The sequence below is a fragment of the Hypomesus nipponensis genome, chromosome 19 (genome assembly GCF_054491055.1).
Source record: "Hypomesus nipponensis isolate SF chromosome 19, ASM5449105v1, whole genome shotgun sequence".
Lineage (NCBI taxonomy): Eukaryota > Metazoa > Chordata > Actinopteri > Osmeriformes > Osmeridae > Hypomesus > Hypomesus nipponensis.
Genome location: NC_140379.1, coordinates 20,310,001 through 20,320,000, shown reverse-complemented (window position 1 = coordinate 20,320,000; position 10,000 = coordinate 20,310,001). Strand labels below are relative to the sequence as shown.

Sequence of the window (10,000 nt, the reverse complement as noted above, 5' to 3'; positions counted from 1 at the left end):
CCTGGTTAGTACTTGGATGGGAGACCGCCTGGGAATACCAGGTGCTGTATGCTCTTTTGCTCATTCACTTAGAAACTGACATCTTGCAATATGCACAAGTAGTCCTTCATGAAAGGGGCTGGAAGCTGTTTTCATTTTGACACGAGAGAGAGAGAGAGAGAGAGAGAGAGAGACCACCTTGCATTGTCAATTGCTAAATCTGTATATGGATAAGTAGCCTATGGTTGTCAACTTATTTCGTACGGCCATACCAGCCTGGCAACGCCTGATCTCGGAAGCTAAGCAGGGTCGGGCCTGGTTAGTACTTGGATGGGAGACCGCTTGGGAATACCAGGTGCTGTATGCTCTTTTGCTCATTCACTTAGAAACTGAAATCTTGCAATATGCACAAGTAGTCCTTCATGAAAGGGGCTGGAAGCTGTTTTCATTTTGACACGAGAGAGAGAGAGAGAGAGAGAGAGAGAGAGAGAGACCACCTTGCATTGTCAATTGCTAAATCTGTATATGGATAAGTAGCCTATGGTTGTCAACTTATTTTGTACGGCCATACCAGCCTGGCAACGCCCGATCTCGTCTGATCTCGGAAGCTAAGCAGGGTCGGGCCTGGTTAGTACTTGGATGGGAGACCGCCTGGGAATACCAGGTGCTGTATGCTCTTTTGCTCATTCACTTAGAAACTGAAATCTTGCAATATGCACAAGTAGTCCTTCATGAAAGGGGCTGGAAGCTGTTTTCATTTTGACACGAGAGAGAGAGAGAGAGAGAGAGACCACCTTGCATTGTCAATTGCTAAATCTGTATATGGATAAGTAGCCTATGGTTGTCAACTTATTTCGTACGGCCATACCAGCCTGGCAACGCCCGATCTCGTCTGATCTCGGAAGCTAAGCAGGGTCGGGCCTGGTTAGTACTTGGATGGGAGACCGCTTGGGAATACCAGGTGCTGTATGCTCTTTTGCTCATTCACTTAGAAACTGAAATCTTGCAATATGCACAAGTAGTCCTTCATGAAAGGGGCTGGAAGCTGTTTTCATTTTGACACGAGAGAGAGAGAGAGAGACCACCTTGCATTGTCAATTGCTAAATCTGTATATGGATAAGTAGCCTATGGTTGTCAACTTATTTCGTACGGCCATACCAGCCTGGCAACGCCCGATCTCGTCTGATCTCGGAAGCTAAGCAGGGTCGGGCCTGGTTAGTACTTGGATGGGAGACCGCCTGGGAATACCAGGTGCTGTATGCTCTTTTGCTCATTCACTTAGAAACTGAAATCTTGCAATATGCACAAGTAGTCCTTCATGAAAGGGGCTGGAAGCTGTTTTCATTTTGACACGAGAGAGAGAGAGAGAGAGAGAGACCACCTTGCATTGTCAATTGCTAAATCTGTATATGGATAAGTAGCCTATGGTTGTCAACTTATTTCGTACGGCCATACCAGCCTGGCAACGCCCGATCTCGTCTGATCTCGGAAGCTAAGCAGGGTCGGGCCTGGTTAGTACTTGGATGGGAGACCGCCTGGGAATACCAGGTGCTGTATGCTCTTTTGCTCATTCACTTAGAAACTGAAATCTTGCAATATGCACAAGTAGTCCTTCATGAAAGGGGCTGGAAGCTGTTTTCATTTTGACACGAGAGAGAGAGAGAGAGACCACCTTGCATTGTCAATTGCTAAATCTGTATATGGATAAGTAGCCTATGGTTGTCAACTTATTTTGTACGGCCATACCAGCCTGGCAACGCCCGATCTCGTCTGATCTCGGAAGCTAAGCAGGGTCGGGCCTGGTTAGTACTTGGATGGGAGACCGCCTGGGAATACCAGGTGCTGTATGCTCTTTTGCTCATTCACTTAGAAACTGAAATCTTGCAATATGCACAAGTAGTCCTTCATGAAAGGGGCTGGAAGCTGTTTTCATTTTGACACGAGAGAGAGAGAGAGAGAGACCACCTTGCATTGTCAATTGCTAAATCTGTATATGGATAAGTAGCCTATGGTTGTCAACTTATTTCGTACGGCCATACCAGCCTGGCAACGCCTGATCTCGTCTGATCTCGGAAGCTAAGCAGGGTCGGGGCTGCTTAGTACTTGGATGGGAGACCGCTTGGGAATACCAGGTGCTGTATGCTCTTTTGCTCATTCACTTAGAAACTGAAATCTTGCAATATGCACAAGTAGTCCTTCATGAAAGGGGCTGGAAGCTGTTTTCATTTTGACACGAGAGAGAGAGAGAGAGAGACCACCTTGCATTGTCAATTGCTAAATCTGTATATGGATAAGTAGCCTATGGTTGTCAACTTATTTCGTACGGCCATACCAGCCTGGCAACGCCCGATCTCGTCTGATCTCGGAAGCTAAGCAGGGTCGGGCCTGGTTAGTACTTGGATGGGAGACCGCCTGGGAATACCAGGTGCTGTATGCTCTTTTGCTCATTCACTTAGAAACTGAAATCTTGCAATATGCACAAGTAGTCCTTCATGAAAGGGGCTGGAAGCTGTTTTCATTTTGACACGAGAGAGAGAGAGAGAGAGAGAGAGAGAGAGAGAGAGAGACCACCTTGCATTGTCAATTGCTAAATCTGTATATGGATAAGTAGCCTATGGTTGTCAACTTATTTTGTACGGCCATACCAGCCTGGCAACGCCCGATCTCGTCTGATCTCGGAAGCTAAGCAGGGTCGGGCCTGGTTAGTACTTGGATGGGAGACCGCCTGGGAATACCAGGTGCTGTATGCTCTTTTGCTCATTCACTTAGAAACTGAAATCTTGCAATATGCACAAGTAGTCCTTCATGAAAGGGGCTGGAAGCTGTTTTCATTTTGACACGAGAGAGAGAGAGAGAGAGAGAGACCACCTTGCATTGTCAATTGCTAAATCTGTATATGGATAAGTAGCCTATGGTTGTCAACTTATTTCGTACGGCCATACCAGCCTGGCAACGCCCGATCTCGTCTGATCTCGGAAGCTAAGCAGGGTCGGGCCTGGTTAGTACTTGGATGGGAGACCGCTTGGGAATACCAGGTGCTGTATGCTCTTTTGCTCATTCACTTAGAAACTGAAATCTTGCAATATGCACAAGTAGTCCTTCATGAAAGGGGCTGGAAGCTGTTTTCATTTTGACACGAGAGAGAGAGAGAGAGACCACCTTGCATTGTCAATTGCTAAATCTGTATATGGATAAGTAGCCTATGGTTGTCAACTTATTTCGTACGGCCATACCAGCCTGGCAACGCCCGATCTCGTCTGATCTCGGAAGCTAAGCAGGGTCGGGCCTGGTTAGTACTTGGATGGGAGACCGCCTGGGAATACCAGGTGCTGTATGCTCTTTTGCTCATTCACTTAGAAACTGAAATCTTGCAATATGCACAAGTAGTCCTTCATGAAAGGGGCTGGAAGCTGTTTTCATTTTGACACGAGAGAGAGAGAGAGAGAGAGAGAGAGACCACCTTGCATTGTCAATTGCTAAATCTGTATATGGATAAGTAGCCTATGGTTGTCAACTTATTTCGTACGGCCATACCAGCCTGGCAACGCCCGATCTCGTCTGATCTCGGAAGCTAAGCAGGGTCGGGCCTGGTTAGTACTTGGATGGGAGACCGCCTGGGAATACCAGGTGCTGTATGCTCTTTTGCTCATTCACTTAGAAACTGAAATCTTGCAATATGCACAAGTAGTCCTTCATGAAAGGGGCTGGAAGCTGTTTTCATTTTGACACGAGAGAGAGAGAGAGAGAGAGAGAGACCACCTTGCATTGTCAATTGCTAAATCTGTATATGGATAAGTAGCCTATGGTTGTCAACTTATTTTGTACGGCCATACCAGCCTGGCAACGCCTGATCTCGGAAGCTAAGCAGGGTCGGGCCTGGTTAGTACTTGGATGGGAGACCGCCTGGGAATACCAGGTGCTGTATGCTCTTTTGCTCATTCACTTAGAAACTGAAATCTTGCAATATGCACAAGTAGTCCTTCATGAAAGGGGCTGGAAGCTGTTTTCATTTTGACACGAGAGAGAGAGAGAGAGAGACCACCTTGCATTGTCAATTGCTAAATCTGTATATGGATAAGTAGCCTATGGTTGTCAACTTATTTCGTACGGCCATACCAGCCTGGCAACGCCCGATCTCGTCTGATCTCGGAAGCTAAGCAGGGTCGGGCCTGGTTAGTACTTGGATGGGAGACCGCCTGGGAATACCAGGTGCTGTATGCTCTTTTGCTCATTCACTTAGAAACTGAAATCTTGCAATATGCACAAGTAGTCCTTCATGAAAGGGGCTGGAAGCTGTTTTCATTTTGACACGAGAGAGAGAGAGAGAGACCACCTTGCATTGTCAATTGCAAAATCTGTATATGGATAAGTAGCCTATGGTTGTCAACTTATTTCGTACGGCCATACCAGCCTGGCAACGCCCGATCTCGTCTGATCTCGGAAGCTAAGCAGGGTCGGGCCTGGTTAGTACTTGGATAGGAGACCGCCTGGGAATACCAGGTGCTGTATGCTCTTTTGCTCATTCACTTAGAAACTGAAATCTTGCAATATGCACAAGTAGTCCTTCATGAAAGGGGCTGGAAGCTGTTTTCATTTTGACACGAGAGAGAGAGAGAGAGAGAGACCACCTTGCATTGTCAATTACTAAATCTGTATATGGATAAGTAGCCTATGGTTGTCAACTTATTTCGTACGGCCATACCAGCCTGGCAACGCCCGATCTCGTCTGATCTCGGAAGCTAAGCAGGGTCGGGCCTGGTTAGTACTTGGATGGGAGACCGCCTGGGAATACCAGGTGCTGTATGCTCTTTTGCTCATTCACTTAGAAACTGAAATCTTGCAATATGCACAAGTAGTCCTTCATGAAAGGGGCTGGAAGCTGTTTTCATTTTGACACGAGAGAGAGAGAGAGAGACCACCTTGCATTGTCAATTGCTAAATCTGTATATGGATAAGTAGCCTATGGTTGTCAACTTATTTTGTACGGCCATACCAGCCTGGCAACGCCCGATCTCGTCTGATCTCGGAAGCTAAGCAGGGTCGGGCCTGGTTAGTACTTGGATGGGAGACCGCCTGGGAATACCAGGTGCTGTATGCTCTTTTGCTCATTCACTTAGAAACTGAAATCTTGCAATATGCACAAGTAGTCCTTCATGAAAGGGGCTGGAAGCTGTTTTCATTTTGACACGAGAGAGAGAGAGAGAGAGACCACCTTGCATTGTCAATTGCTAAATCTGTATATGGATAAGTAGCCTATGGTTGTCAAATTATTTCGTACGGCCATACCAGCCTGGCAACGCCTGATCTCGTCTGATCTCGGAAGCTAAGCAGGGTCGGGGCTGCTTAGTACTTGGATGGGAGACCGCTTGGGAATACCAGGTGCTGTATGCTCTTTTGCTCATTCACTTAGAAACTGAAATCTTGCAATATGCACAAGTAGTCCTTCATGAAAGGGGCTGGAAGCTGTTTTCATTTTGACACGAGAGAGAGAGAGAGAGACCACCTTGCATTGTCAATTGCTAAATCTGTATATGGATAAGTAGCCTATGGTTGTCAACTTATTTCGTACGGCCATACCAGCCTGGCAACGCCCGATCTCGTCTGATCTCGGAAGCTAAGCAGGGTCGGGCCTGGTTAGTACTTGGATGGGAGACCGCCTGGGAATACCAGGTGCTGTATGCTCTTTTGCTCATTCACTTAGAAACTGACATCTTGCAATATGCACAAGTAGTCCTTCATGAAAGGGGCTGGAAGCTGTTTTCATTTTGACACGAGAGAGAGAGAGAGAGAGAGAGAGAGACTACCTTGCATTGTCAATTGCTAAATCTGTATATGGATAAGTAGCCTATGGTTGTCAACTTATTTCGTACGGCCATACCAGCCTGGCAACGCCCGATCTCGTCTGATCTCGGAAGCTAAGCAGGGTCGGGCCTGGTTAGTACTTGGATGGGAGACCGCCTGGGAATACCAGGTGCTGTATGCTCTTTTGCTCATTCACTTAGAAACTGAAATCTTGCAATATGCACAAGTAGTCCTTCATGAAAGGGGCTGGAAGCTGTTTTCATTTTGACACGAGAGAGAGAGAGAGAGAGACCACCTTGCATTGTCAATTGCTAAATCTGTATATGGATAAGTAGCCTATGGTTGTCAACTTATTTTGTACGGCCATACCAGCCTGGCAACGCCCGATCTCGTCTGATCTCGGAAGCTAAGCAGGGTCGGGCCTGGTTAGTACTTGGATGGGAGACCGCCTGGGAATACCAGGTGCTGTATGCTCTTTTGCTCATTCACTTAGAAACTGAAATCTTGCAATATGCACAAGTAGTCCTTCATGAAAGGGGCTGGAAGCTGTTTTCATTTTGACACGAGAGAGAGAGAGAGAGAGAGAGACCACCTTGCATTGTCAATTGCTAAATCTGTATATGGATAAGTAGCCTATGGTTGTCAACTTATTTCGTACGGCCATACCAGCCTGGCAACGCCCGATCTCGTCTGATCTCGGAAGCTAAGCAGGGTCGGGCCTGGTTAGTACTTGGATGGGAGACCGCTTGGGAATACCAGGTGCTGTATGCTCTTTTGCTCATTCACTTAGAAACTGACATCTTGCAATATGCACAAGTAGTCCTTCATGAAAGGGGCTGGAAGCTGTTTTCATTTTGACACGAGAGAGAGAGAGAGAGAGAGACCACCTTGCATTGTCAATTGCTAAATCTGTATATGGATAAGTAGCCTATGGTTGTCAACTTATTTCGTACGGCCATACCAGCCTGGCAACGCCCGATCTCGTCTGATCTCGGAAGCTAAGCAGGGTCGGGCCTGGTTAGTACTTGGATGGGAGACCGCCTGGGAATACCAGGTGCTGTATGCTCTTTTGCTCATTCACTTAGAAACTGAAATCTTGCAATATGCACAAGTAGTCCTTCATGAAAGGGGCTGGAAGCTGTTTTCATTTTGACACGAGAGAGAGAGAGAGAGACCACCTTGCATTGTCAATTGCTAAATCTGTATATGGATAAGTAGCCTATGGTTGTCAACTTATTTTGTACGGCCATACCAGCCTGGCAACGCCCGATCTCGTCTGATCTCGGAAGCTAAGCAGGGTCGGGCCTGGTTAGTACTTGGATGGGAGACCGCCTGGGAATACCAGGTGCTGTATGCTCTTTTGCTCATTCACTTAGAAACTGAAATCTTGCAATATGCACAAGTAGTCCTTCATGAAAGGGGCTGGAAGCTGTTTTCATTTTGACACGAGAGAGAGAGAGAGAGAGACCACCTTGCATTGTCAATTGCTAAATCTGTATATGGATAAGTAGCCTATGGTTGTCAACTTATTTCGTACGGCCATACCAGCCTGGCAACGCCTGATCTCGTCTGATCTCGGAAGCTAAGCAGGGTCGGGGCTGCTTAGTACTTGGATGGGAGACCGCTTGGGAATACCAGGTGCTGTATGCTCTTTTGCTCATTCACTTAGAAACTGAAATCTTGCAATATGCACAAGTAGTCCTTCATGAAAGGGGCTGGAAGCTGTTTTCATTTTGACACGAGAGAGAGAGAGAGAGACCACCTTGCATTGTCAATTGCTAAATCTGTATATGGATAAGTAGCCTATGGTTGTCAACTTATTTCGTACGGCCATACCAGCCTGGCAACGCCCGATCTCGTCTGATCTCGGAAGCTAAGCAGGGTCGGGCCTGGTTAGTACTTGGATGGGAGACCGCCTGGGAATACCAGGTGCTGTATGCTCTTTTGCTCATTCACTTAGAAACTGACATCTTGCAATATGCACAAGTAGTCCTTCATGAAAGGGGCTGGAAGCTGTTTTCATTTTGACACGAGAGAGAGAGAGAGAGAGAGAGAGAGACTACCTTGCATTGTCAATTGCTAAATCTGTATATGGATAAGTAGCCTATGGTTGTCAACTTATTTCGTACGGCCATACCAGCCTGGCAACGCCCGATCTCGTCTGATCTCGGAAGCTAAGCAGGGTCGGGCCTGGTTAGTACTTGGATGGGAGACCGCCTGGGAATACTAGGTGCTGTATGCTCTTTTGCTCATTCACTTAGAAACTGAAATCTTGCAATATGCACAAGTAGTCCTTCATGAAAGGGGCTGGAAGCTGTTTTCATTTTGACACGAGAGAGAGAGAGAGAGAGAGAGACCACCTTGCATTGTCAATTGCTAAATCTGTATATGGATAAGTAGCCTATGGTTGTCAACTTATTTTGTACGGCCATACCAGCCTGGCAACGCCCGATCTCGTCTGATCTCGGAAGCTAAGCAGGGTCGGGCCTGGTTAGTACTTGGATGGGAGACCGCCTGGGAATACCAGGTGCTGTATGCTCTTTTGCTCATTCACTTAGAAACTGAAATCTTGCAATATGCACAAGTAGTCCTTCATGAAAGGGGCTGGAAGCTGTTTTCATTTTGACACGAGAGAGAGAGAGAGAGAGAGAGACCACCTTGCATTGTCAATTGCTAAATCTGTATATGGATAAGTAGCCTATGGTTGTCAACTTATTTCGTACGGCCATACCAGCCTGGCAACGCCCGATCTCGTCTGATCTCGGAAGCTAAGCAGGGTCGGGCCTGGTTAGTACTTGGATGGGAGACCGCTTGGGAATACCAGGTGCTGTATGCTCTTTTGCTCATTCACTTAGAAACTGACATCTTGCAATATGCACAAGTAGTCCTTCATGAAAGGGGCTGGAAGCTGTTTTCATTTTGACACGAGAGAGAGAGAGAGACCACCTTGCATTGTCAATTGCTAAATCTGTATATGGATAAGTAGCCTATGGTTGTCAAATTATTTCGTACGGCCATACCAGCCTGGCAACGCCCGATCTCATCTGATCTCGGAAGCTAAGCAGGGTCGGGCCTGGTTAGTACTTGGATGGGAGACCGTCTGGGAATACCAGGTGCTGTATGCTCTTTTGCTCATTCACTTAGAAACTGAAATCTTGCAATATGCACAAGTAGTCCTTCATGAAAGGGGCTGGAAGCTGTTTTCATTTTGACACGAGAGAGAGAGAGAGAGACTACCTTGCATTGTCAATTGCTAAATCTGTATATGGATAAGTAGCCTATGGTTGTCAACTTATTTCGTACGGCCATACCAGCCTGGCAACGCCTGATCTCGTCTGATCTCGGAAGCTAAGCAGGGTCGGGTCTGGTTAGTACTTGGATGGGAGACCGCCTGGGTATACCAGGTGCTGTATGCTAATTTGCTCATTCACTTAGAAACTGAAATCTTGCAATATGCACAAGTAGTCCTTCATGAAAGGGGCTGGAAGCTGTTTTCATTTTGACACGAGAGAGAGAGAGAGAGACCACCTTGCATTGTCAATTGCTAAATCTGTATATGGATAAGTAGCCTATGGTTGTCAACTTATTTCGTATGGCCATACCAGCCTGGCAACGCCCGATCTCGTCTGATCTCGGAAGCTAAGCAGGGTCGGGCCTGGTTAGTACTTGGATGGGAGACCGCCTGGGAATACCAGGTGCTGTATGCTCTTTTGCTCATTCACTTAGAAACTGACATCTTGCAATATGCACAAGTAGTCCTTCATGAAAGGGGCTGGAAGCTGTTTTCATTTTGACACGAGAGAGAGAGAGAGAGAGAGAGAGAGACTACCTTGCATTGTCAATTGCTAAATCTGTATATGGATAAGTAGCCTATGGTTGTCAACTTATTTCGTACGGCCATACCAGCCTGGCAACGCCCGATCTCGTCTGATCTCGGAAGCTAAGCAGGGTCGGGCCTGGTTAGTACTTGGATGGGAGACCGCCTGGGAATACCAGGTGCTGTATGCTCTTTTGCTCATTCACTTAGAAACTGAAATCTTGCAATATGCACAAGTAGTCCTTCATGAAAGGGGCTGGAAGCTGTTTTCATTTTGACACGAGAGAGAGAGAGAGAGAGAGAGAGAGAGAGAGAGAGAGAGAGAGAGAGAGAGAGAGAGAGAGAGAGAGAGAGAGAGAGAGAGAGAGACCACCTTGCATTGTCAATTGCTAAATCTGTAT

The 10,000-nt window shown here is 46.8% G+C and overlaps 28 non-coding genes and 6 pseudogenes across 28 annotated transcripts in view; all 34 read left to right on the top strand.

The window, feature by feature from the left end:
• The window catches only part of LOC146249686 (5S ribosomal RNA), a 119-nt gene extending 66 nt beyond the window's left edge, over window positions 1-53 (top strand). The window contains exon 1 of the ribosomal RNA XR_014732766.1: window positions 1-53. This exon is cut by the window's left edge and continues 66 nt beyond it. This is a non-coding gene — a ribosomal RNA (5S ribosomal RNA).
• A 184-nt stretch (window positions 54-237) lies between these two features.
• On the top strand, window positions 238-346 carry LOC146249685 (5S ribosomal RNA; annotated as a pseudogene).
• A 190-nt stretch (window positions 347-536) lies between these two features.
• On the top strand, window positions 537-655 carry LOC146249684 (5S ribosomal RNA). The gene has a single exon (XR_014733410.1). It is a non-coding gene; the product is annotated as a 5S ribosomal RNA (ribosomal RNA).
• Window positions 656-833: 178 nt separating this feature from the next.
• Window positions 834-952, top strand: LOC146249683 (5S ribosomal RNA). The gene has a single exon (XR_014733082.1). It is a non-coding gene; the product is annotated as a 5S ribosomal RNA (ribosomal RNA).
• Window positions 953-1,124: 172 nt separating this feature from the next.
• On the top strand, window positions 1,125-1,243 carry LOC146249682 (5S ribosomal RNA). Its single transcript, XR_014732765.1, has one exon. It is a non-coding gene; the product is annotated as a 5S ribosomal RNA (ribosomal RNA).
• Window positions 1,244-1,421: 178 nt separating this feature from the next.
• Window positions 1,422-1,540, top strand: LOC146249681 (5S ribosomal RNA). The gene has a single exon (XR_014732764.1). It is a non-coding gene; the product is annotated as a 5S ribosomal RNA (ribosomal RNA).
• Window positions 1,541-1,712: 172 nt separating this feature from the next.
• LOC146249680 (5S ribosomal RNA) lies at window positions 1,713-1,831 on the top strand. Its single transcript, XR_014733409.1, has one exon. It is a non-coding gene; the product is annotated as a 5S ribosomal RNA (ribosomal RNA).
• A 174-nt stretch (window positions 1,832-2,005) lies between these two features.
• On the top strand, window positions 2,006-2,124 carry LOC146249679 (5S ribosomal RNA; annotated as a pseudogene).
• Window positions 2,125-2,298: 174 nt separating this feature from the next.
• Window positions 2,299-2,417, top strand: LOC146249678 (5S ribosomal RNA). Its single transcript, XR_014732763.1, has one exon. It is a non-coding gene; the product is annotated as a 5S ribosomal RNA (ribosomal RNA).
• A 194-nt stretch (window positions 2,418-2,611) lies between these two features.
• On the top strand, window positions 2,612-2,730 carry LOC146249677 (5S ribosomal RNA). The gene has a single exon (XR_014733408.1). It is a non-coding gene; the product is annotated as a 5S ribosomal RNA (ribosomal RNA).
• A 178-nt stretch (window positions 2,731-2,908) lies between these two features.
• LOC146249676 (5S ribosomal RNA) lies at window positions 2,909-3,027 on the top strand. Its single transcript, XR_014733080.1, has one exon. It is a non-coding gene; the product is annotated as a 5S ribosomal RNA (ribosomal RNA).
• Window positions 3,028-3,199: 172 nt separating this feature from the next.
• Window positions 3,200-3,318, top strand: LOC146249675 (5S ribosomal RNA). The gene has a single exon (XR_014732762.1). It is a non-coding gene; the product is annotated as a 5S ribosomal RNA (ribosomal RNA).
• Window positions 3,319-3,500: 182 nt separating this feature from the next.
• Window positions 3,501-3,619, top strand: LOC146249674 (5S ribosomal RNA). Its single transcript, XR_014732761.1, has one exon. It is a non-coding gene; the product is annotated as a 5S ribosomal RNA (ribosomal RNA).
• A 180-nt stretch (window positions 3,620-3,799) lies between these two features.
• LOC146249673 (5S ribosomal RNA) lies at window positions 3,800-3,908 on the top strand (annotated as a pseudogene).
• Window positions 3,909-4,082: 174 nt separating this feature from the next.
• On the top strand, window positions 4,083-4,201 carry LOC146249672 (5S ribosomal RNA). The gene has a single exon (XR_014732760.1). It is a non-coding gene; the product is annotated as a 5S ribosomal RNA (ribosomal RNA).
• Window positions 4,202-4,373: 172 nt separating this feature from the next.
• On the top strand, window positions 4,374-4,492 carry LOC146249671 (5S ribosomal RNA). Its single transcript, XR_014734011.1, has one exon. It is a non-coding gene; the product is annotated as a 5S ribosomal RNA (ribosomal RNA).
• A 176-nt stretch (window positions 4,493-4,668) lies between these two features.
• Window positions 4,669-4,787, top strand: LOC146249670 (5S ribosomal RNA). Its single transcript, XR_014732758.1, has one exon. It is a non-coding gene; the product is annotated as a 5S ribosomal RNA (ribosomal RNA).
• Window positions 4,788-4,959: 172 nt separating this feature from the next.
• LOC146249669 (5S ribosomal RNA) lies at window positions 4,960-5,078 on the top strand. Its single transcript, XR_014733407.1, has one exon. It is a non-coding gene; the product is annotated as a 5S ribosomal RNA (ribosomal RNA).
• A 174-nt stretch (window positions 5,079-5,252) lies between these two features.
• Window positions 5,253-5,371, top strand: LOC146249668 (5S ribosomal RNA; annotated as a pseudogene).
• Window positions 5,372-5,543: 172 nt separating this feature from the next.
• Window positions 5,544-5,662, top strand: LOC146249667 (5S ribosomal RNA). The gene has a single exon (XR_014732757.1). It is a non-coding gene; the product is annotated as a 5S ribosomal RNA (ribosomal RNA).
• Window positions 5,663-5,844: 182 nt separating this feature from the next.
• On the top strand, window positions 5,845-5,963 carry LOC146249666 (5S ribosomal RNA). The gene has a single exon (XR_014732756.1). It is a non-coding gene; the product is annotated as a 5S ribosomal RNA (ribosomal RNA).
• A 174-nt stretch (window positions 5,964-6,137) lies between these two features.
• LOC146249665 (5S ribosomal RNA) lies at window positions 6,138-6,256 on the top strand. Its single transcript, XR_014733405.1, has one exon. It is a non-coding gene; the product is annotated as a 5S ribosomal RNA (ribosomal RNA).
• A 178-nt stretch (window positions 6,257-6,434) lies between these two features.
• Window positions 6,435-6,553, top strand: LOC146249664 (5S ribosomal RNA). Its single transcript, XR_014733079.1, has one exon. It is a non-coding gene; the product is annotated as a 5S ribosomal RNA (ribosomal RNA).
• A 176-nt stretch (window positions 6,554-6,729) lies between these two features.
• On the top strand, window positions 6,730-6,848 carry LOC146249663 (5S ribosomal RNA). The gene has a single exon (XR_014732755.1). It is a non-coding gene; the product is annotated as a 5S ribosomal RNA (ribosomal RNA).
• Window positions 6,849-7,020: 172 nt separating this feature from the next.
• LOC146249662 (5S ribosomal RNA) lies at window positions 7,021-7,139 on the top strand. The gene has a single exon (XR_014733404.1). It is a non-coding gene; the product is annotated as a 5S ribosomal RNA (ribosomal RNA).
• A 174-nt stretch (window positions 7,140-7,313) lies between these two features.
• On the top strand, window positions 7,314-7,432 carry LOC146249661 (5S ribosomal RNA; annotated as a pseudogene).
• A 172-nt stretch (window positions 7,433-7,604) lies between these two features.
• LOC146249660 (5S ribosomal RNA) lies at window positions 7,605-7,723 on the top strand. The gene has a single exon (XR_014732754.1). It is a non-coding gene; the product is annotated as a 5S ribosomal RNA (ribosomal RNA).
• Window positions 7,724-7,905: 182 nt separating this feature from the next.
• On the top strand, window positions 7,906-8,024 carry LOC146249659 (5S ribosomal RNA). Its single transcript, XR_014733636.1, has one exon. It is a non-coding gene; the product is annotated as a 5S ribosomal RNA (ribosomal RNA).
• A 178-nt stretch (window positions 8,025-8,202) lies between these two features.
• On the top strand, window positions 8,203-8,321 carry LOC146249658 (5S ribosomal RNA). The gene has a single exon (XR_014733403.1). It is a non-coding gene; the product is annotated as a 5S ribosomal RNA (ribosomal RNA).
• Window positions 8,322-8,499: 178 nt separating this feature from the next.
• On the top strand, window positions 8,500-8,618 carry LOC146249657 (5S ribosomal RNA). The gene has a single exon (XR_014733078.1). It is a non-coding gene; the product is annotated as a 5S ribosomal RNA (ribosomal RNA).
• A 170-nt stretch (window positions 8,619-8,788) lies between these two features.
• Window positions 8,789-8,907, top strand: LOC146249656 (5S ribosomal RNA). Its single transcript, XR_014733595.1, has one exon. It is a non-coding gene; the product is annotated as a 5S ribosomal RNA (ribosomal RNA).
• A 172-nt stretch (window positions 8,908-9,079) lies between these two features.
• Window positions 9,080-9,198, top strand: LOC146249655 (5S ribosomal RNA; annotated as a pseudogene).
• A 172-nt stretch (window positions 9,199-9,370) lies between these two features.
• On the top strand, window positions 9,371-9,489 carry LOC146249654 (5S ribosomal RNA). Its single transcript, XR_014733183.1, has one exon. It is a non-coding gene; the product is annotated as a 5S ribosomal RNA (ribosomal RNA).
• A 182-nt stretch (window positions 9,490-9,671) lies between these two features.
• On the top strand, window positions 9,672-9,790 carry LOC146249653 (5S ribosomal RNA). Its single transcript, XR_014732753.1, has one exon. It is a non-coding gene; the product is annotated as a 5S ribosomal RNA (ribosomal RNA).
• Window positions 9,791-10,000: the final 210 nt, after the last annotated feature.